This window comes from Saccopteryx bilineata, chromosome 1 (assembly GCF_036850765.1).
Source record: "Saccopteryx bilineata isolate mSacBil1 chromosome 1, mSacBil1_pri_phased_curated, whole genome shotgun sequence".
NCBI lineage: Eukaryota > Metazoa > Chordata > Mammalia > Chiroptera > Emballonuridae > Saccopteryx > Saccopteryx bilineata.
The window spans coordinates 331261746-331284329 of NC_089490.1; the positions used below are offsets into that span (position 1 = coordinate 331261746).

Sequence of the window (22584 nt, forward strand, 5' to 3'; positions counted from 1 at the left end):
TATTTTTAACGTTATTATTTTTTTATTAAAGATTTGTCTGCGAGCCAGATGCAGCCATCAAAATAGTCACATCTGGCTCAGGAGCCATAGGTTCTGACCCCTGCTCTAACCCAAAAATACACTAATCAGCATGGAGTCATGGATATAGTAGTTTTGCATTATATATTTGTTTAAATTTATGGACACTTTGATACTGTAGCTTCAGCCATTTAAATGTCTATTTTATATTTTAATTAGCCTGACTTGAAGATATTTGTGACCAAAACTATAAAGCATCACCTGCTAGATTTTAAAACATAAAGCTGGAACTCCCCCATTGCATATTCTGTATCATCTGAGGTGCCTATCGTAGTTCCCGATGGTTACCTTTTGGATTTAAAAAACAGCTTCCAGGAACTATGTGTTATAACTCATTGATCCTGGCAAAGACAGACAAGGAACTAGAAATGTTGGTGATCTCTTCTCAACTCTAGTTTTCCTATTACTCAAAGGCTCTATGAAGTAAGGAGATCCTTGACAGATTATATTATATACTAGTTTTCCAAGTGGTTTACATTTGTGTCATATGTTATATAGTTTTTAAATACATGCACACACACACACAAAAAATCAAACATGTGATGACATAGTGTGTTGGTGAATATGTGGGGAAGCAAACCTATCTTGAAGGATGACTATGCACTCATTAGTAAAAGAAGGGGACAAAATTAGAGCATTTCAAAATTATATATATTGTATATCCCTGCTGAAGCATTAACTAGAAAAACCTCTGTGGAGGATATTTTGGGATATCTGTAAAAATTACAATTGAAGATATTCTTGGATATAATCCAGATTCATATTCACCTATACTAAAAGCCAACTATATATGTAACTGGGAAGCAAGAGTAGGATCCACAGTGGAGAACTTTGTAGGGCTTACTGCACTATATTTACAGATACTTATTGGGTTTATTTTGATTTTTATGAGTGTCCCTTAGTCATTTTATTCTTTGGGGGGGTGGCGGTGGCTTTTTAGACTTTTCATTAATCTGGAAATAAACCTGTCCCAGTGTCAAATTTCTCTCATTCTCTGAATGACATACTTTTCCTCTAACTTTATGTCACATTGGTCATATAAGAGCCACACTGAACTTTCTTGCTACGATTGAATCTCGTCATAACCCCAGCGTACCTGTCTCGTAATGAAAATTGCCAAACCCTGGCCTGACCATTTCTATTAGAAGTATATAGGATGTTTGCTTCTCTTCAGAGACCCAGCAGGTCACTTGGGGCTAGAATGTCTTCATGTCCCTGACTTCAAGAATCATCAGCCACTTCAATGCCCTGTGTACATATCAAACTCCAGATGGTGATCCCATTTAGACTTTAGACAACTTTGCCGCCCTTCTTCACTCACAGTAGACAGATATTCTAGTTGTATTTACTCTGCGAGGCAAGCTCTACAGCTTGGTCATTTTCCATAACTCTAGGAGTTCACCTCTTCATTGAGATAATCCAGTTAGCAAAAGAAAGGAAGTAAACCAAGGAATAAGTAAAGCGTAGAGGTTAAGCAGAACAGCTAGGGGAGTGAGAAGGTATTCATTCAGTTATTCTAAAAATATTTTTAATTTTATTTTTAAGTTTTTTATTTTTAATTTATTGCATTGACATGTTTTCAAGTGTCCCACTCAATATAACACTCTCTACACAGCACATCGTGCTCCCCTCATGCCCTATGCAAATAAAAAATAAAATTGGTTTTTGATTGCTAACTCAGTGTGGGCAGTGTGCTATGTTAGAAATACTGAGGTGGGGAGACCCTGGTGGCTGTTTTCAAGCACTCAGGTATTATTAGAGTAACTTTCATCACAATTATTTCCAAATTTTTATAGAAACTGCCAGAGGCTTCATAATGGAGGCTTTCATGCATGTTTAAATAATCATCAATGGCTACATTGCATTTTTATGGGTGTAGCTTTTTGATGATGCTTCTTTGATGCCTACTGCAATTACTGCAGGATGGAGGCTCTTTGATATCATGAACTGTAGGCCCATGAAGCAGCTTAAAGAGAAAGAAGGGCTATTTCAAAATACCTGGAAGAATTTTGTTGTGGTCCTCCACTGTGATCCTGCTCTTGTTACCCGGTGTATGTATTTGACTTTTAGTATAGGTAACCATGCATAGCTGTAACTTTCCAACATTTCATCACAAGATCTCAAATTTGTGTCTCTTGGGTACTTTCAAAGTGCTTTAATGTGCCCTCATGCAACAGCTTGTACATTGCTCTCTCCTGGCATGCATCAGAACACACTGTCACTGATTTCTCAACCATATTCCTAACTAGACTGGTAGATTCCCAGAAAATAGGAAAGTTGGAGTATATGGCTTAAAAAAATACAGAATGCCCAGATAAATTTTAATTTCAGAAAAACAAAAAAAGATTTTTTAGTATATGCCTGTGACATATTTGGAGTGTACTTTTTTAGAAAAATGATTCAGTAATCTGAATTTCACACTTGGCTTCCTGTATTTTTCTGGCAACACTACTTTGAAGATCTCTTATAACCTGAAGATTCTATAATTTGTCTTTAAATATTATTTAATAATGACAAGAGTTCATCTTAGCACTAAAAACTTTAAAAATTAACATGTCAATCCTATTATCAAATATAGTAGTCTGGCCTGACCAGGCAGTGGTGCAGTGGATAGAGCGTCGGACTGGGATGCGGAGGACCCAGGTTCGAGACCCCGAGGTTGGCAGCTTGAGCGTGGTCTCATCTGGTTTGAGCAAAGCTCACCAGCTTGGACCCAAGGTTGCTGGCTTGAGCAAGGGGTTACACGGTCTGCTGTAGCCCCACGGTCAAGGCACACATGAGAAAGCAATCCATGAACAACTAAGGTGTCGCAACAAAAAACTAATGATTGATGCTTCTCATCTCTCTCTGTTCCTGTCTGTCTGTTCCTATCTTTCCCTCTCTCTGACTCTCTCTCTGTCTCTGTAAAACACACACACACACACACACACACACACACACACACACACACACACACACACACGGTGTCTATAAAGTCATGGTGCACTTTTGACCGGTCACAGGAAAGCAACAAAAGACGATAGAAATGTGAAATCTGCACCACATAAAAAGAAAACTCTCCCAGTTTCATACCTATTCAGTGCAGTTCGATGTGGGCTCACGCACAGATTTTTTAGTGTTCCTTAGGTAGCTATCCCGAATAGCCTCTACAGACTCGTCACTGACTGATAGCCTACCAGAATGGGGTTTCTCCACCAAACTGTTGGTTTCCTTCAACTGCTTATCCCATCAAGTAATGTTATTCCTATGTGATGGCGCTTTGTTATAAACACGCCGATATTCACATTGCACTTTGGTCACGGATTTGAATTTAGAGAGCCACAGAACACACTGAACTTTCCTCTGTACCGTCTACATCTCAACTGGCATGGCTGTGGGCTGCTTCGCTGTATATAAGATGTTGTGTCATCATCTGCACATGTGCACATGCTGCCACACCATCCTACAGAAACTGGGAGGATTTTCCTTTTATTTGGTGCAGATTTTACATTTTTATTGTCTTCTGTTGCTTTCCTGTGACCAGTCAAAAGTGCACCATGACTTTATAGACACACTGTGTGTGTGTGTGTGTGTGTGTGTGTGTCTGGTAACCTGTCTTTAAATGAATTTATATATAAAAATAAAAAGTCATATATATGTATATATTATGTATATGTGTTATGAAAGACTATATTATAGAATTTGTTGGGTTTCTTTTAAGCTACAAATCTTAGTATTAATTTTAGTTTCTTTTTCTTTCTCATAAACTCATGGTTTATCAAAGCAAATAAAAGGCAACTTTAGGTCCTGGCTGGTGGCTCAATGGATAGAACATCGCCCAAGGTATGGACATCCCAGGTTCAACTCCTGGTCAGGTCATATAGGAGAAGTGATCATGTGCTTCTACCTTCCTCTCTGTCCTTCTCCTCTCCCTCTTTCCCTCCTGTAGCCAGTGGCTTGATTGGTTTGAGCATCTCCTGGGTTCTGAGGATAGCTCGATTGGTCCCAGAACATCAACCTCAGGCACTAAAAATAGCTCAGTACTTTGAGTATCGGGCCCAGCCAGAGTTGCTGGGTGGATCCCAGTCAGGTACATGCAGAGTCTGCCTCACTATCTCCCTGCCTCTCATCTAAAAAAAGACAACTTTAAAAGTGTCAACTCATGTATTTATTTAATGAAAATTTGTTAAGCTACAAAAATGTAACCAATAAGTTCTAATCAGGATGATGGTATGATAGTAAAAAAAAAATGAGCATATGATCAAAATTTTATAAAAATAACATTACATGATTCAGAAAATAAAGTTAATAACTATTTAATGTGGACGTGTTTGTAGAAATTCGTACAACTTTGGGAACAAAATATGAGATCTAAGAAATACTTCAGAGTAGAGAAGTAGTCAGATGATGTGAGGTGGAGCTATCAAGGTTATATAAGGAAGTCCTTAGTTTTTCCTATTATCCACTCAATGCATTATTTACTTGTTTCTGACTGGAAATTAATTATTTATAATAAAATATATAAGATGATCAAATAAAAAAGAATCAAATTAAATTTTGTACTAACAAGTATGGATCTGACAAAATTGAGAGCTTAAATTAAGATAGAACCTGTTTATAGTAGAACATGCCAACATTTCTAGGGAATTTTCTTAATTGTATTGTGCATATTATTTGATGCAGGAGAGCCATATTTAGAATGTTTTGAATTAAAAAATCAGCTACAGGTTATTAACTTAATCCCCTGAAGCACTGCTTATGCCTCCAATATAGTTCTGTTTTCTCATAGCTCTTTATTGGTGTTACAGATCCCTGTTTCCATGGAAGAAAGAAATCTGAGTTTATATGCATTTAATAAGAGAAATAAACATGAGGCACTTCTACTCATCTATTTGTCTATCTATCATTAATCTAAAAATTTAACACATAGTACTCAATACCTTTTGTTTACTTCTCTTTCCTCCTACTGTTTATTGAGATAATAATTTATTATCTAAGCTAAAGTCATTTAAATTAAAGGCAATCTTTCTTGGGGTTTCAGAAATGTAGGCGAGATCCTCATTCTAAGATTCTGAAAATAAGTAATGAGAGAAGATAAATTTTTCTTATTATTTAAAAGACTCATAAAAATAGTCACCATGGAAACCAGACATGAGTCTATGGAATGTCAAGAGATCAGAAGAGAGGTCTTGAGCTGAAACACTGAATCTTAAATTTGGAATGCTGGCATAGATTTTAACCCTCATTGGAGGATAATTTCTTCATAAATTATGTGATTTATTTTAGATAACTTAGTCTTGGGATTTGACAATTTCTGTAAAATTCTCCCCTGTGCTATTTTCTTTTTTTTCTCCTTCCCTTATTCCCTTTCTTTTATGCTTTTTTCTCTCTCCCTATTTTTCTTTATTTTTTCATTTGTTTTTTTTTTTTCTGTCCTTTCTTTCTTTCTTCTTCATCTTCTTCATTTTTTGAGTGAAGATCTATGGTAGGACATATGAAAGAACGAAGATGGGAGAAAACTCCTTTGGCTTTTCCATACTTATATTGCTTTTTTTTTAGTATATTACTAAAAATTGAGGAAAATATTACAACATATTAAAATATATAATGAGAGCAATAATTAAAAAATAGATAATCTAAGCCCTGGCCGGTTGGCTCAGCGGTAGAGCGTCGGCCTGGCGTGCGGGGGACCTGGGTTCGATTCCCGGCCAGAGCACATAGGAGAAGCGCCCATTTGCTTCTCCACCCCTCCCCCTCTCCTTCCTCTCTGTCTCTCTCTTCCCCTCCCGCAGCCAAGGCTCCATTGGAGCAAAGATGGCCCGGGCGCTGGGGATGGCTCCTTGGCCTCTGCCCCAGGTGCTAGAGTGGCTCTGGTCCCGGCAGAGCGACGACCCAGAGGGGCAGAGCATCTCCCCCTGGTGGGTAGAGCCTTGCCCCTGGTGGGCGTGCCGGGTGGATCCCGGTCGGGCGCATGCGGGAGTCTGTCTGACTGTCTCTCCCCGTTTCCAGCTTCAGGAAAAAAAAAAAAAAAAAAAAAAAAGATAATCTAAATATTCTAATTAACTGTATATTCTAGCTAGTTTAGAGAGTGAACTCATAATTTTTTAAAAAAAATTTTGAGGATCTCCTTAGATAATTACATACAAATAAAATAGAATGATATGTAATGAAAAAAATAATAGTCATATATTTACAAATACAGAAAATTATTTAGAAAACAAGTTAACATAAAGCAATAAGACTACAATTTATATTGGTGTACAATATAAAGGCTTCTAGACTTTCGGAACCTTGATGTTATTGCAGTTTGTAACCTCTGTACTCAGTGTAAGGTCTGACATGTAACAGTTGCTCAATTATTATTTGCCTAAAATGTCTATAAAGCCCCTGAGTAGGTTGCTCAGTTAAATAGAACTTCATCTGATATGCCAAGGTTGCAGGTTTAATGCCTAGTCAGGACACACATAAGAATCAACCAATGAATGCATAAATAAGTGGAACAAGAAGTTGATAGTTCTCTCTCTCCTTTCCTTTCTCTCTAAAGTCAGTAAATAAAATAGAACATTTAAAAAAATCTATAGACTACACCTTCACACACACACACACACACACACACACACACACACACATATATATATATATAATTTTAAGGAGTTAGAAATATAATGTACAAAAGCAAAAGCTACTTTATTTTAAAGTTATTGGACAATAAAAATAAATGTTTTTATTTCCTTGCTTTAAATAGATCATTGAATTCATTATCTTGCAATATTTTGAACATTGTTATTCTTTCCTGAATATATTTTAATAAAATAAATTGCTAATATACTTATTTTGCTTTTACTTTTTAAAGATATGCAGTGATATTATTGAGATTTATTTAATTGAGATATTATAATAAAATTAATTTATTCCCAAATATATGAATCAAGTATATCAGTATTCAAAATTTGCACAATTATATGTCAAAGGGTAGAGGTATTTACAGAGATAAGAGGCATCATGAAGTAATGGAAATAGCACAAGTTTGGGAATCCAGGATGTTATATTGCTTTTTGGAGCTGCTAGTTTAAACTGGCTTGATAAGGACAAGCTACTTTGCCTCTCTCAGTTTTACTGTCTATTTCCCAGAATTGATATGAAGAATATTTGGAGGTATGTGTATTTCTTATATAAAGTGTGCCTTTAAAGTGTTTATAAAGGTGAACACATGACTTCTTTTTAAAGATTTCCATACTCAGAAGGGGCTAACAAGATATTAATCTCATAGAAGTTAATTACTCTGCTTTGGTCTCAAATTAGGTTCTGCTTAATAACATGGTGCCTCCACTCTTATTTATGATACCATTTATGCCAAGTTAATTTAAAATAAACACAAATGTTTTAAATAGGCTGGGCATTGGTTCTGAATATTGGATGCACAATAGAGTCATCTGAGTGACTCTTTAAAAAACTAATTTCCTGGTTTTAAAAGTTCTACTAGATGATACAAACGTGCAACCCGAGTTCAGAATCCCTAAACTAGAAAGTCTAAAAATCTGAATCCATTTAAGACTGTTTTAGAATCTAGCTTATGAGGATCAGGATTGATTGATAGAATGTATTCCTTAATTTAAGAGATTATTGTATGTTTGGTAACACTGCATGCTAGGTACAATACTATGTACATGGAATCCATAAAATATGATGCCTACTCCTCAAAGTTTGCATTATATCAGAGGAAGTGGAAACCTAAATAAGTATTTACAATTTAATATTATATATCTTATGCTAGGGCCTTTTAGCAAACTTCTGTGATAGCAAAAAGAAATGGTGGGTACTCCTTCAAGAGGGTTGGGCATTGTTGCATTGGAATTGATCTGAAAGATGAATATGAATGCATTAGGAAAAGAGGATAAAAATAAGAGCCTTTAAAAAAATTTTTTTTACAAAGTCATAAAAAAAAGACATGGCACGTTAGGGAAAAGCAAGCCAGTAATGAAAAGATTAGAAAAGAGGGTGGAGCCAAACAAGGAAGAGACCCAGGTGCAATACTTCAGAATGTGAACTCTGTCCTATGAGTATTGTAGAAATGAAAGTACACAGCAAGTGAGAGAGAGAGAGAGAGAGATTAATAATAAGACCTTCTTTTCTTTTTGAGTGTCCTGAAGATATCCATTCCAAAATAAGATTTAGAAAGCCAAATGTTTCATATTACCTTGGATTATCAGGTTCAATTTAATTATAAGAAGCTTTTTAAGTTGAATGATGACTAGATCTAAGATGCTTACTAAATTGGCTCTGGCTGGGTGCTCAGTGGATAAAGCATCATTTCTGCATACTGAGGTCATAGGGTTTGATCCGCAGTCAGGGAACATAGGAGAAGCAATCAATGAGTGCTTAACTAAAAAGTACAAAACAAATAGGTAGAAAACTTGATCTCTCCTCTCTCTCTCCACCCTTATTCACCCCTCCCTCTCCTTTCCCTCTCCCTCTCTCCTTTCCTCTTGCTTTGTCTCTCAAATCAATGAGAAAATTAAAAAAAACTATAATCCTTAGTTATTATATGCAACTAATAGCTATCATTGTATTGTATGATGACTATGTGCAAGGTGCTTTTTTAAGTCCTTGACAGTAATTAACTCCTTGAATGGTAACAAAGACCTTATGAAGTACTTACCATTACTCTCTGTCTACTTTATGGGTAAAGAGATTAAAACATAGAAAGGTTAAATAATTAGTCTATATACAACTAGCAAGAGAGTTAAGTACATGCAAATTGGTGTCAGAGAGGGTGCTCTTATTCATATGGTATACAATTTTCATCTACCATAATTGTAACTAACAATGTCTTGAATGCTTGCTATGTGCCAAGCTCTATGCTTTACAAGTATAACTTATTTAGTCTTCACAACTAACTTACGGAACTAGTATTTTCTCCATTTTATGGTACAAAAGTTCAGAAACAGAACTAAATGCTTCATCACTTCAACTGTAGAACGTGGGCTCTTGGTCCATCAGAGTTATTTGATAGATCCATGTTTCTAGCACAGCTCAACATCCCTGCTAAATCTTGAAGATATGTAAAAATTCAAGCACTTAGTAATATAAAAGAGATATCAGTTCATCAATTTTCAAGTTCTGGCATTGTACCGACTACTACATAAATTATTGACTTTCACTCAATAAATTACTAAAAAAATGAAACATTGGAAAACAACAAAATTTTCTAAATCACTAAAGTGAATGTTCAAGATGATGTTAGATTTCAGGTGGTTGAGTTAAGACTTTACAATTAAATGTATTATAAATAGTTATAATAGCTGTATCAAGAGCATAATTGTCTTTTATATATACAGTGCAAAGTTTCCAGGAAGTCCCAAACTATAATCTAGAGCCTTGGACATTCTAAAACACAGGGTGTAAATAAATGGAAATAAAAATAAACTTATTATTCCCATCATTATCATCTCTAAATATCATGTATTTATTACATTTCAGGAGCTATACAATTGCATTGCACTCATAATTGCTTATCTTAGCAACAACCCACTAGATAGATAACATTTTCAATGTTTTAGAGGAGGAAAATAAGTTTCCAGTCAATATGAAAACAGAATTCAGAGGAACTTTCTTTTGTTATTGATGACCATATTAATCCAATGTCATTATCAAAACTCTTGTCTACACGTGATGTTGTACTAGAATAATATAGCCAGATTGTGAGGGAACACACACACAAAAAAAAGAACCATATTTTGTCCACAATCTCTAAAATACTCTTTTAATTTGCAAAGTAGCTTTATATATAACCAAGAAAATTCAGTATTTTCTATTTTCCCATTTCCAGAGAAGAAAATGAGGTTTTGAGTTTCCATAGCTTGTCTAAACTCCTTAGCCAAGTAAAAGCAACAGTCAGTTTGAAAATGCCAATCCATTAGACTTGAAGCCCAGTAGGCACTATAATACACTCTTTGGGTTGGGGCTGAAAGTTTAATTGAATTTGGCTTTTCACTCTGGGCTATCAGGGAAGTACTTTGCCTATTGTGATGATGGCATTCAGCAGGACCAAGGATCACAGAGTGAAGATGAGTATCTCTGTGTTTGCCAAATGTTTGCTAAGAGCACTGTTTGGGGAGAGTTTCATCCTGGGAAATACTGATGGAAGTACTTGTAGCTTTCCAAATGCTGAGAGGATAAAGCTCTATAATTATTGTATTTTATGCAGTATCATGACAAATTAAAGACTTCCCAGGGCCATATTCTTAATCTGTTCTGCCTGGATAATAGAAAGATAAGTGACACTAGACCCATAAATAACCGCACTGAGTTAAATTTTCATGTTATGCCTAGAACTTAGATTGGAGTTTTATACAAAACCATGCAATATGAAAAACATTTCTATTTTTGCTGTAAAGTTCTTGTTAAAGATTTGAATTTTTAAGGCCATTCATAAATGTTTCTATGCAATGCTATTAGCATTTGGTAACAGTAGCAACAACAAAAATTTTTTTCTAAGACTGGACTCCTTTTCTTGTATTAATGACAATTAGGTAAGACATTTTCTCTCATAAGTAAATGCTTTCTGGTAGACCATAGATAGAACATTAGTCAAAATAACTTGCAGGTTCATCACCTCTTTCTGCATGATTTTTATTTTCTATTTCAGTTATATATATATATATATAATTGAATATATATCATATATATATTTACATTTAGAAAGGCAGGTTGGATTTATTAAATAAAATCAGATAAAGTAACAAACCTCTATTTTGCAATTAAGCGAACTGAGATACAGTGAAGGTTTTCCAAGCTCTGCTTCATTGGCACAAATATCTTTTCAATTTCTAAAAAGGCAAATATTCTCCTGCCTCAGAAGTCCCAGATGTTGTTCCCTATGCCTATAAAACCCTTCCTTCTCTTCCCTCCCTCTGGGTAATTACCCCTTCCCACCCCCAAGCCACACCACACAAACACACACACAGTATTCTTTTACATACATGACTCTTTTGGATCTTTACCAAATATTACTGTCTCAGAAAGGTTCAGTGTTTTACTATCCTATACAAACAAGAAACCCAGCCTCCTTTATTTTAATTTTTATAAAATTAATCTCAATGGGGTGACATTGATCAGTAAGAACATACAGATTTCAGGTAAACATTTCTATAGCATATGAACTGTTGATTATGTTGTGTACCCATCACCCAAAGTCATTCTAATGCTATGGCATTTTTTCATAAATTACCTGATTCAAATATACACTGAAACTCCCACAAGTTGTAGGACATGTTAGTTTGTGTGCTTCTTAGTTGACTTTATTTCATTCACTATTGCATCCTCAACACCTAACCATGCTTGGCACATAATAGTTTAATAAATAGCTATTAAATAGCATGATGAATCAACAAACATTTATACACTCATACACACAGACCTAATAACTATTGGTTTTCTCAAGTCATTATTTATTTTGTTTACCATTCTTTGAAGCTTTTGATTAGTAACTGACAAAGAAAATGCTTTAATAAGTGAAAAAAACTTTCCTTCAGAGAAATAATTTTTAAAAGCCACATACAGTTGTTATTTTATGGATTCTGATAACCAGATAGTTGCAAAACATTCAGTATTGCAATAAGCCATTTGGAGTCTAAAATATGAGTTGGCTAAGTCTAAGAAGCACAAATAGAAAAACAGAATATAGAAGGTGGGTGAGAGTGTCCAGGTTAGAAAACAGTGCTGTCATTCAGTAGTTTTGCAAATCTCCTACAAGCATTCACATGATTTACTGTCAGTCACCCCAACTAGAAACATAAAGGTCAGCATGCATGTAACACATATCCCTCTATTTTTATAAATACTTAAGCATTCAATATTTAAACATATTTTTTGAATAGCTGTTAAGTGCCAGAATTTTCTCCTGAGTATTTGGAACAGATCAGTAAAACAAATGAACAAACAAAGATTCCTTTCCTTGAGTTTACATTCTAACAGTGAGGAGGAGAAGAGACAATCATAACAAATTAATAAATTACATAGTCTATTGGACTGTATTAAGAGATATTATGAAATTGTCAGGAAAATTCTATTTTTACTTTAACATATTTTTTTGAAAATACAAATAAAAGTAATAATTCATCATTGTACTCTAAAAAATGAATTTTATCCTAGATAAATATATATATCTCAATAAGTCTGAGTTTAAAAAAAGAGTTTGAAAGAAAGCATCCCCAAAGATAGGAAGGATGGCATAGGAAACTACAGATGGTACAAATGAGTGAAAGAATGGGCTGATGGCAAAATACATATTAATATTTATCTATGAGTTTAGGGCAACAGATCAAGTGGTGGCCAACCCTCACAATAGCGCCAGATATAAACCTTGACAGGGCTATTTACCACCACTTTTAAATTTTCTGCCTCCCAAACTCAGGTTGTTACAGTATTGGGTAAAGGGGATCAAGAGGACTGAGATCCTGAGGTATAATAGTTTACAGTCTGGTAGTCTGAGAAGGACTTATTAGGGAGGTAAAATTTTAACAAAGATTTGAAAAAGAGGCATTAGCCCAAGGATTACTTGGGAAAAGAACAGTCCATGCAGAAGAAAGAACTAATGCAAAGACCATGAGAGTAAAGCATGTCAGTCATGTTTAAGACATAGCAAGAGAGTTCTGGTGTTTGGAATAGAGGAGCAAAGGGAGAGTACTAGGAAATGATGTCAGAAAGGTAATGGAGTGGAGACAGACCAGGTGGAGTGATATTAAAGACTTGAGCTTTGACTCTGAGTGAAATGGAAAGTTACTGGAGTGTTTTAAGTTAAGTTCTTACGAAGAACACTTTTGCTGCTGTGTTGCATATAGCCTGTAGAGCAAAGTGAAGAAGCTGAAAGACTTGGTGGAAGCTATTTCTGTAACCAGGTAAAAGATGATGAATTTTGATTTAACATGGTTTCTGTGACAGTGGTTAAAAGCAGTAGGTTTCTGGATATATTTATATTTTGAGGGTAGAACCAAGAAGACTTCCTGATAAATTGTCACATGTAGGAGAAAGAAAGGAATCAAGGAGGGTTCCAAGTTTTAAAATTAATCAATTATAAGTATAAATAACTTTTTTTTATCCTATACAAGAATTACAATATTTTGATTATTATAATATTCTGCTCATCCCAAGGCAGAAGTCATGCTCTTGAGCAATATACAGTCAGAACTTACTTTGGGAACGTAATTGTTTCTATGATCCTTTTAATTTTATTTATTTCAGCACTTTACAATTATGAGATAAAGCTATACTGTAAAATGTCACTGAACAAGTCAAGATTATATAATCTTGTTTTCCTTCTCATCTGAAAATATCACAGTTGTTCACCATGAGAAATGTTCTTCCCATTTGAACTTTTATTTATTTATTTTATTTAGCATTTATTTATTTGTTTGTTTGTTTATGTACTTTCTTATTATTAAGTGAGAGGCAAGGAGGTAGACAGACAGACTCCCACATGCATCCCAACTGAAATCCACCTGGCAAGCCCCCTACAGGGGGATGCTGTGTCCATCTGGGGCCACTGCTCTCTGGCTAGGCAACCAAGCTATTTTAGTGCCTTAGGAGAGGTTATAGAGCCATCCTCAGCACCTGAGGCCAACTTGCTTAAACCTTTTGAGGCATGCCTTTGGGAGGGGAAGAGAGAGAGAGACAGAGGAAGGGGAGGGGTGGAGAAGCAGATGGTGGCTTCTCCTGTGTGCCTGACCAGGAATCGAACCCCGGACTTCCACATACTGGGCTCAGGCTCTACCACTGAGCCAACTGGACAGGGCCAGCCTTTTTAGCTTTTAGAGAATAGGAAGTAAATATATCTTGGTAAACAGTTTATTATTATCTTTATGAAGTGCTTTAGCATTTCTTTCATGCTTTGACATGTTTTATCTTATCCCATCCTATCCATAACCCTTGGAGACAGCAGGGAAGAAAACATGTGTAAGAAATTGAAGACTTGAAGTGACTGAGTGGCCACCATGAGAACCCCTTCTTACCTAAGCTCAGCCCACTCCCTTGTGGACTTTAGCCAATTCCAACTGATGAAGAAGAATGGGGAACTTAGTGTGTTCTGCAATAACTCAAAACTAAGTGGCCAACACAAGGCTCCAGTCTATGACCTGTCTTCATTGCCAATGCCCTATCCAATTGGGCTAACAAACCATTTTATACATCAGACTTAATTACATTTCTATAATCATCTTGTCATTAATTATTCTTTATTTTCCTCAGAATTTTCACTATTTTTTGTAATTTTTCATCTATGCCATATTTTCTCATCATTATTATTCAGGAAGATGAACTTCAGCTTTGCTGGCCTCGCTGCAAAGTACTAAAGCTGGCTTTGTGGATTGCAATCAAAGAATCTCAAAAGTTAATGCCATCATCAGAGTACACATGAAAATGGGGAGAAAAACGATGCCATTGTAATGATTAACAAGGTGTGGTAGACACATATTTTTTTCTTTTTCTTGTTGAATCCTGAAGCTATCAAGGAGCAACTTGCCTTGTTTTCAAGGGTCTGGTGGGAAATCTCCGTTAGTGATGTTTGCATCGGGACCAGCCCCCTCAGATTCACTGTCTGCATCTTTTAATCTTCCATCCAACTGCCGCAACACCTGGCTTCCAAAATTCAGCCAGGGAAATATAATGGGTATTATAATAATCATATTTCCGCAATGGCTTTTTTTTAAAAAATTAAGCCATGAAAATAATTTATGCCAATCTCTTTCCGAGGAAGAAATGAAGTGTTTTTGGAATTTAAAGGTAAACTCGTGTGTGTGTGTGTGTGTGTGTGTGTGTGTGTGTGTTCTACAATCTTGGTGAATTATAGGGGTGGTGGGAGAAGGGATGCAAAGTCATTTAAGGAAGTAAAAGATATTTAACTGCTTTGGAGGAAGAAATGTTAATGGATGTAGAAAGAATCGTTTGTAAGAAGTGCAGACATGCAAAATGGCAATATTAATAAGTAATGCCGTTAAAGAGACCGGTCTTTCTAACCACTCATACTTCTGAATCTGGGGTTTCCGGAATTCCTGATTTCCTCTACCCTCCAGCAGTGACGCCCCTTTTCCCAAACATTGTCAGGGGTTTAAGTGCCATCGTCAGAAAGAAGCTTATTATCTACCTGCTCCCCCAGCTTTTCTCTGAGTGACACATCACCCACGCCTCCCCACACCCCTCTTCTCCCGCGGCTCCGGAGGGAAGCTGAGGAGCTGCAGAGGGAGCCGGAGGCTACCCTCGCCTAAACCCCGAGACTATGAAGCTTCCAGGCACTTGTCACCCACTGAGTCGGTGCCCTGGCAGTTGTAGCGCCCCGCGCCGCGCGCTGCAGGAGTAGGAGCCAGCCCTGCGCTGCGCTTCCAGCTGCGTCTGCCAGAGTGCGGCACGTGCTCCAGCGCTGGCGCGGGAGAGCGAGCGCCACCGCCGCGGGCCGGAGCCGCGCTGCCTGCTGCCACCGCTGCCTCCATCGCCTCCGCTAGCGCTCCAGCTGCAGCCAAGGCCGCTAAACGAGCGCAGGAAGCCCGCGAGGAGCGGCTGGCTGGGGGCGCCAGGCTCAGGGCGCGCATCTGGTAAGCACAGCGCGTTTTTCTTTCTTTCAGCTCCAGAGTCACCACGGATGTAGGATGCCGCCGGAGCCCCTCCCCCAGCACCGGGCTGGAAAGCATTCAGGCAAGGGGCGGGAGCTTGGGCAAAGGGACTCAGGAGGGCAGGTGGTGGGCAGGTGGAGAACTGGCGGAGCCAGGGACGCTACGAGGTCCTGCAAGTTTAGAAAAGTCACCCTGCAAGGACGTGTGCTGTATGAATCAGACATGAATTGCTAGTCAGGAGCCTAAGCTATCGTGGCGTCGCCCAGTGAGAGGTTTATGAAGATCATTTTGCTTATATTTGCATAAGTGAGAGATTTAAGTGGTCTTGTTTTCATAGAAAACGAACTAAAAAATATCAGAGGGAAAAAATAGAGATCTGAACCAAAGGAGGCGTTTGGACATGTCTCTCTCTTTCACTCTCATACCGATGCATGTGCACAAAGGGGCGCCTTTATTAAGAGAGGAGAGCTTTTCTACCTTTGAGGCCATTAGGTGATTGGGGGGGCTATAAAAGCATTTGCTGTTGTTTCGACCTGAAAAGAGGCAGCAAAAAAGGGAGCTTTTTGGGTATGAATGCCATGTTCCATTTATAATATGACATTTCCATGACTACACTACTGGGAAAAAGAGGTTTTCTAGAACAAGGTGCCATTTTAAGGGGGTACACATGCAACTCTGGACCTATAATCTCAAGTTCATGTACTTTAAGCAATGCTAGAGAGACATCCTTACTCTAGATTCCTTTATAGAACTTTGGCAAATGACGGCTTAAGAGAGAGGGATGTGGGGGGAGAGAGGGAAGAGGAGGGAGCTGAATAGGACTGAATGGGCTGTGTGGGGAGGAAGAAGGAGCAGCAGCCTGGAAGCCAAGTTTGGTCTCACTGTTCATTCAGTTCCACCCTGGGTAGTCTCTGGGTTGGTCCCTAGGGAAATGTGTGACCTTGAACAAGTTCCTTAACCTTTGTGTATTCAGTTTCTTCATCTGCAAGATGTAGAGGTTCTTCTGCATTTTGTGACAGTAGGGTCCCATGCAGTAGGTCTGACCGTGACTATATGGGTTTGAGGATCTACATACAAGGAAGGAAGAACACCCAGAAAATCTAGATAATAGAAGCTTCAGGGCATTTTCACTCAAAGTATCAAAGGCATTTGCAAGCTCCTAGCTGTTCAGTTGGTGTAATGCATGCTGGGAGGTCTGTAGAAATGGGTGAGCAAAACAATCAGACAAGTAGCTGATAGCAAGGGAGCCTGGAGTTCTGAGTGCTGACTGGAGAGGTTCAGATCCATAGAGCCTAAAGTCACATGCTTTTTTAAAGGTAGCAATTAAAGAAGGAGGTTTGATAGCAAGTTATAAAGTTCTTTAAATTTGAGGGTTTGGGGAATAATTTGGAACTGATTCTAACACATGGAAAATTAATGGCATCCCATTTTAAAGGTTGGGCACTAAGGGTGGCAGAAAGAAGGTTTTAGATTGAGATCTGAGAAGACTGTAATCTGGGCAGTGGGGTTAGGAGGGAGAAGGGAATAGATATGCTTCCTAAGACAAGGGTTCCTAGACTCTTAGGCAGCAACTGGCATCTGTCCAGTGTCCTTGACACCTCTGGCACTTGTCTGAAGAGGACACAAGTGCCCCTTCTCCTTCAATGCAAGCTCATTCTTAGAACTTCAGCATCTGCATGGGCCCAGGTGTTGACCTATGAAGGTGCACATGGGAAAACTCAAGTCCTAGGAGTCCTCCACAAACCCCCATCATGTGAACATCTGGTGGTGGAGCTGGCTTACCTTATCCAGATTCAACCCAAAGTCTGTGTTCCTAAAGGAACTGACTGTGCCACTTGGTGGCACCAAAAAGTTGCTCTGAGAACTCTGTTCTCTATAAATACAAACTACCACCCCGCCCTCCTCCGCACTCTCCCCTTCCCCCTTTCCCCCTTTCTCAATAGCAGGGACATTGCTGCACACGCCGCCCTCAGCTCTGCTGTTCTGCGCTCAGTGAGCGCAGGCGATGAGCTTAAGATCATCTTGGGGGACCTGGGACTGGAGAGGCCAGCTCTGCCTCGCTGATCCGCAAGGTCCAACTTTATGGGGGGCAAGCTAGAAGGCATCTCACTGCCCGCTGCGCGGCCAACAGGGGGGTAAGCTTGCTAAGTGTCTGTATGCCCATGAGTCCCGGGGCGGGAAGGATGTACCAGCTATCAGCTTGCTTGGCAGCTCACAGTTTGGTTTGGGGGAGGGTGAAGAGGGTGGGGCAGGGGTGGCCAGAACCTAGAGATTGGTATCTGCACCGTTTGCAGGTGGCCATAGTTAAACCTGTTGGGAGAAAAGGTGAGAGCAATAGGTTAAAGGAGGGAACGGCTGCAAGCTTGAAAAAAGGACTGTGTATGCCTTCATATCCGAGTTCCCGCTCCCTAAGGCCAGGTGAGCATGATTAGAATGCAGGCTGAGCTTCACCAAACCACCCGAGGGATCGAAATTGAAAGAAGCGCAGGTAAAGAGGGAAAGGAAAAAGAGTCGCTTCCTAGTAGCTCGTTTGGCCGCCGCGACCCTGGCGCCTGCTGCAGAAGAGCGGGGACAGCGGGTGGTGCTGAAAGCACAGCTCTTTCAAACGGGAGAGCGAGCCTCTTTCTAAACCTCCGCTTACGCCCTCCGCTTTTTCCTCTCCGTGGATGTATTTTTCCCTTCGGACACAAAGCCTGCTGGTTACCCCGGAGCGGCAGCGTGAGCGGCATGGCAAGGAGGGAGCCCAGGCTACAGCGACTTGGGGAAAGAACTCAGGGCAGGCCCGCAAGCTAGCCGGTGACCAGAGCCTAACCCTGCACCTGGGACCTCACAAGGGGACATGAAGAGTCTGCCTGAAGGGCTCTTGTAACTAGTGCTGGAATTTCCTATAGCCCACATTTCCCACCAGAGCAGGTGCTGTGGGGAAAGGAAATTGAGGAGAGATTAACAAGCACTTGTGTTTATATTTAGGCACATTTTTGGTGCTGCCTCCACTGAACTGTAAGCTTGAGTATCTAGGCAGATAGATTTTCCAACACTTTACTTCCCACTAAGAAACTGACACAGGTCAGTGGGAAAGCAGAGTCCGCTTCCACCTTCTTCATTCTCTACGTGTTGTTTGATTGTTCTGAGTCTGTAGAGACTGAGCTAGAGCTAATCCTATCCCTAATATTGGCCACTGGCCATGTGAGGCTGCCAAGGGAGCCTTGTGCTATGTGCAGCCCCTTCACCCAGTGGGAATAAGCCCGATTTTCTGTGGAATCCTCTTTGTTATACAATACTCCAGACATTCTTTTGAATTTTAAAGTGTTTGGGCAGGCTACCTCTTGTTAGGTGTGCTTTGTGTTCCTCGTGTCCTTCAGATTGCACAGGAATGTTTCTTGTTTAATTTCTCTGTTATATCTATGTAATTACACATTTAAGAATCAATTATGACAATTCCTGTTCCTTATGGATGTGATTTCTGTTTAAAAGGATCTTTGTTTGGGGATTTGAGAATGCTGCTTCCTTGACTCATCAGGTTAATTAATGCACATCCCAGAGTCTCCAGCCTTCTCCAGTGAAACCTGTTCAGCACTCCGGACAGATCCTGCAAGGTTTCTTAGGGGAAGAATGTGGCTGGAACACTTTACATATAACCTTTTCTTTTAAGAGAAAAGCTTTCCTAGTTATTTACACTCTGATTGACAAAATTTATAATCTAGGTATTTTTATTGCACCTCTTAGCTCTCTGCTATCACATAGCAATATTTTGGCTGCGGGCAATACTCAAAGACAAATCATACTCTTCAGTGTTCATTTATTTAAAAGAACATTGAGATTATTTGAAGAAGAAGGGGTAATGATTTGAATAATTCAAGTACTTGCTCAGTTCTTCATTTACTTCCATAGGTAGACACAGGCCTCTACTATCACGTCATAGTACACCTTATTGGCGTAAGGACGAACACCAAGGTGAAAACGGAAAACTTCATTCATGGGTACTGTGTGTAAACAGGACAAAATATACAGACCTTGAAAATATTTGAGCAACTATATACAATTTTAAGTTTTTACTTTGATTATTTATATTGTTATGTTTCAGCCCAATAATTTGTTTCAAACACACTTTTACTTTTGTGGCTAAATGATGTTAACTCTAATTTTTAAATTTTTCTTCAAAGCACATTGAAGATTTTATAGGGGTGTTATTATATTGTCCATTATGAGATTTTTCAGAGCATTTTAGATAGAAAAAAACTAAATTAAATGCCAATAAGGGTAGATGAAATTGCAGATAAAATATGAGATAAAGTTACTTATGAAAATTATTGTACTTAGTTGAACACCATTTTTCTCGCAGCAGTTTCATCCTCATTGGATGAAGAAAGAGACACATCTAATTATTCCTCCTTATATTTTTACCATGTTATTTTGGTAGGTAGACTATAAACTAGCTTCTATTTTATGAATAGATATATGTTGATAAACAGTGATATGCTAAAGTTAGTTTGTTTGGAGTTTTGATACACTGAAGGTGTATTAATAGAAAGCAGAAACATTCTATAATTTAGAAATATATGTTATTTATTTATTATGTATTTTTCTGAAGCTAGAAACCGGGAGAGACAGCCAGACAGACTCCTGCATGCACCCGACTGGGATCCACCCGGCTCGCCCATCAGGGGATGACGCTCTGCCCACCAGGGGGCGATGCTCTGCCCCTCCAGGGCATCGCTCTGTCACAACCAGAGCCACTCTAGCGCCTGGGGCAGAGGCCGAGGAGCCATCCCCAGCGCCCGGGCCATCTTTGCTCCAATGGAGCCTGGGCTGCGGGAGGGGAAGAGAGAGACAGAGAGGAAGGAGAGGGGGAGGGGTGGAGAAGCAAATGAGCGCTTCTCCTGTGTGCCCTGGCCGGGAATCGAACCCGGGACTTCTACGACACTCTACCACTGAGCCAACTGGCCAGGGCCGAAATATATGTTATTTTTAATATTTAGAGAAATATTAATACTAGTCCTGAGGCAACATTTTGTCATCATTTTCATTAATGAGTGGAACTTAGAAAAAAGGATAGAGAAACATCTAAAACAATATTTTTTGTTCATGATATGCTTGTACAACCAAATAAAAAAATTTAAATTTTGATTTTAAAGTTTTAACTAGTTGTAAATGAGACAATGTCATCTTGATATTACTTTATATCAGTTGATTTAAACAGTTCTAAAATATTATGTCATTGTCTTGCTTCTATTTCCTTTAAATTTACTTTAAAAAGGAAAAAAAACTAGATTTAACCAGTTCTAATCTTGTTTTTCTAATATATACCTTCAGTCAGAAGGGGAATCAAGCAAAAGTCTTAGAGCAAGCTCTTCCCTGCTCTGCTGTATTTATTGAATACATCAGGCACCGTGCCAAGCACTAGATACATTATTTAATCCTCATAACAATCATACAAGGCAATATTTGTACTTACTTTTATGTTGTTCAGAGTTCATTTTTTTCCTTCCATTGTTATATAACATAAAAATGAAAAGGAGTATATATATATATATATATATATATATATATATATATTTCTGATTTTTTTTTAAACTCAAACCTACCCTTTCTCCATTACATTAGATACCTATAGCCTACAGTGTGGTTACTATCATGAAATTGCTTTATTGTGGTTCCCAGTGAGTTCTTTTATGATTGGGAGTGCAGACACTTGTACAAGATTGTTTGAAAGCCAGCTTTGTTGGCTTACTAGCTATATGACCTTGGGAAAGTTAACTTAACATTGCTCTGTTTCTGTTTCCTCACTTTAAAAATGGGGAACATGCTGTAAAACTATTAGCCTTATTGAGTGATTATGATGAATTAATTGCACAAATTTAAGCAAAGTGCCTGACCCATGCTGAACAGTATAGAAGTAGTAAGTGCTATTAATTCCATCTCGGCCTTTGAATATCAAATGTTCTTTCATTTTTTCATGTTATTGAATTTAATCTTGTCAATAACTCTGTGGATGGTACATAATTGCTTTCTCAAATATCTTCTCTTATTTTAGTCAAACTATTCAGACAATTTAAAGGAAAAACATAGGTGCAAAAATACTGTATGTTATGTAGATGTGAATCTGTTAGTCTTGTAAAGATATGAGACCTAAGAATAATTCCCTAATGATTAGTTTACACAATGACTCTGGTCATCAGCCACAAACTTTAAATTTTTGAGCATAAATGTTCTGAGAAAAATTAAAAGCTCATAATCACAATGGCTCTAGTGGACATCATAATGATACAGTCTATGTACATTGGCAATATTTTGCAGAGGAAAATTTAACAATATTTTTAAAAGATTAATTTGTCTTAATACACAATAATGTAGTAGAACCCTTTAAAGATCCAAATGAAAAGTAAATAACACAATGTTATATTTTAAATAATAAAAATGAGATTGTGAAAAACCAACTTATAAATTACTAAAGTTATTCTTTATCTTACTAAAACTTTAATGAACTTTGCACTTTATATTAAAATAGTCTTTAAATGAAGTATATCATAGAATGATTTCTTCTCTCATTTATTGTAATTTGTAGATAATCAAAGTTATGATTATTTAAAATAAAGCAATATCATCCTTGACACTCACAGTTTAACCTGTGTTTCTCAAATAAAAATTGCAAGCAGAGATAATGCAACCAGAAACAAGAAAGTAAAGAAGGAATATGAAATGCCTATTCCAAACTATTTTCCTTGGGATTATTAGGAGGTTTCAGGAAAAGGCTCTGTAGTGCTGATATATCCAAATGATTGGTTCTTAGTTGTGTTCTTTTTGGGAGTCTATATATACCTAACCAGAATGTTTCATGTAAATTAGCAGTTTTCAACTGGGAATGACTTTGACCTGCAGATGATATTTGACAGTCCGGGGACATTTTTATTAATCACTACTAGAG

General features: G+C 38.0%; 1 protein-coding gene across 5 annotated transcripts in view; it reads left to right on the forward strand.

Moving 5' to 3' along the window:
* The first annotated feature begins 15516 nt into the window (after positions 1-15516).
* GRM5 (glutamate metabotropic receptor 5) overlaps positions 15517-22584 on the forward strand; it is a 526023-nt gene continuing 518955 nt past the window's right edge. For 4 of the 5 annotated variants that reach the window (XM_066248563.1, XM_066248590.1, XM_066248580.1 and 1 more), the window contains exon 1: positions 17671-17794. The gene's annotated coding sequence lies outside the window, so the exon portion shown is untranslated. Of the gene's footprint in view, positions 15642-17670; positions 17795-22584 lie in introns of those variants that run through there. The other variant, XM_066248572.1, reaches the window with a different exon arrangement.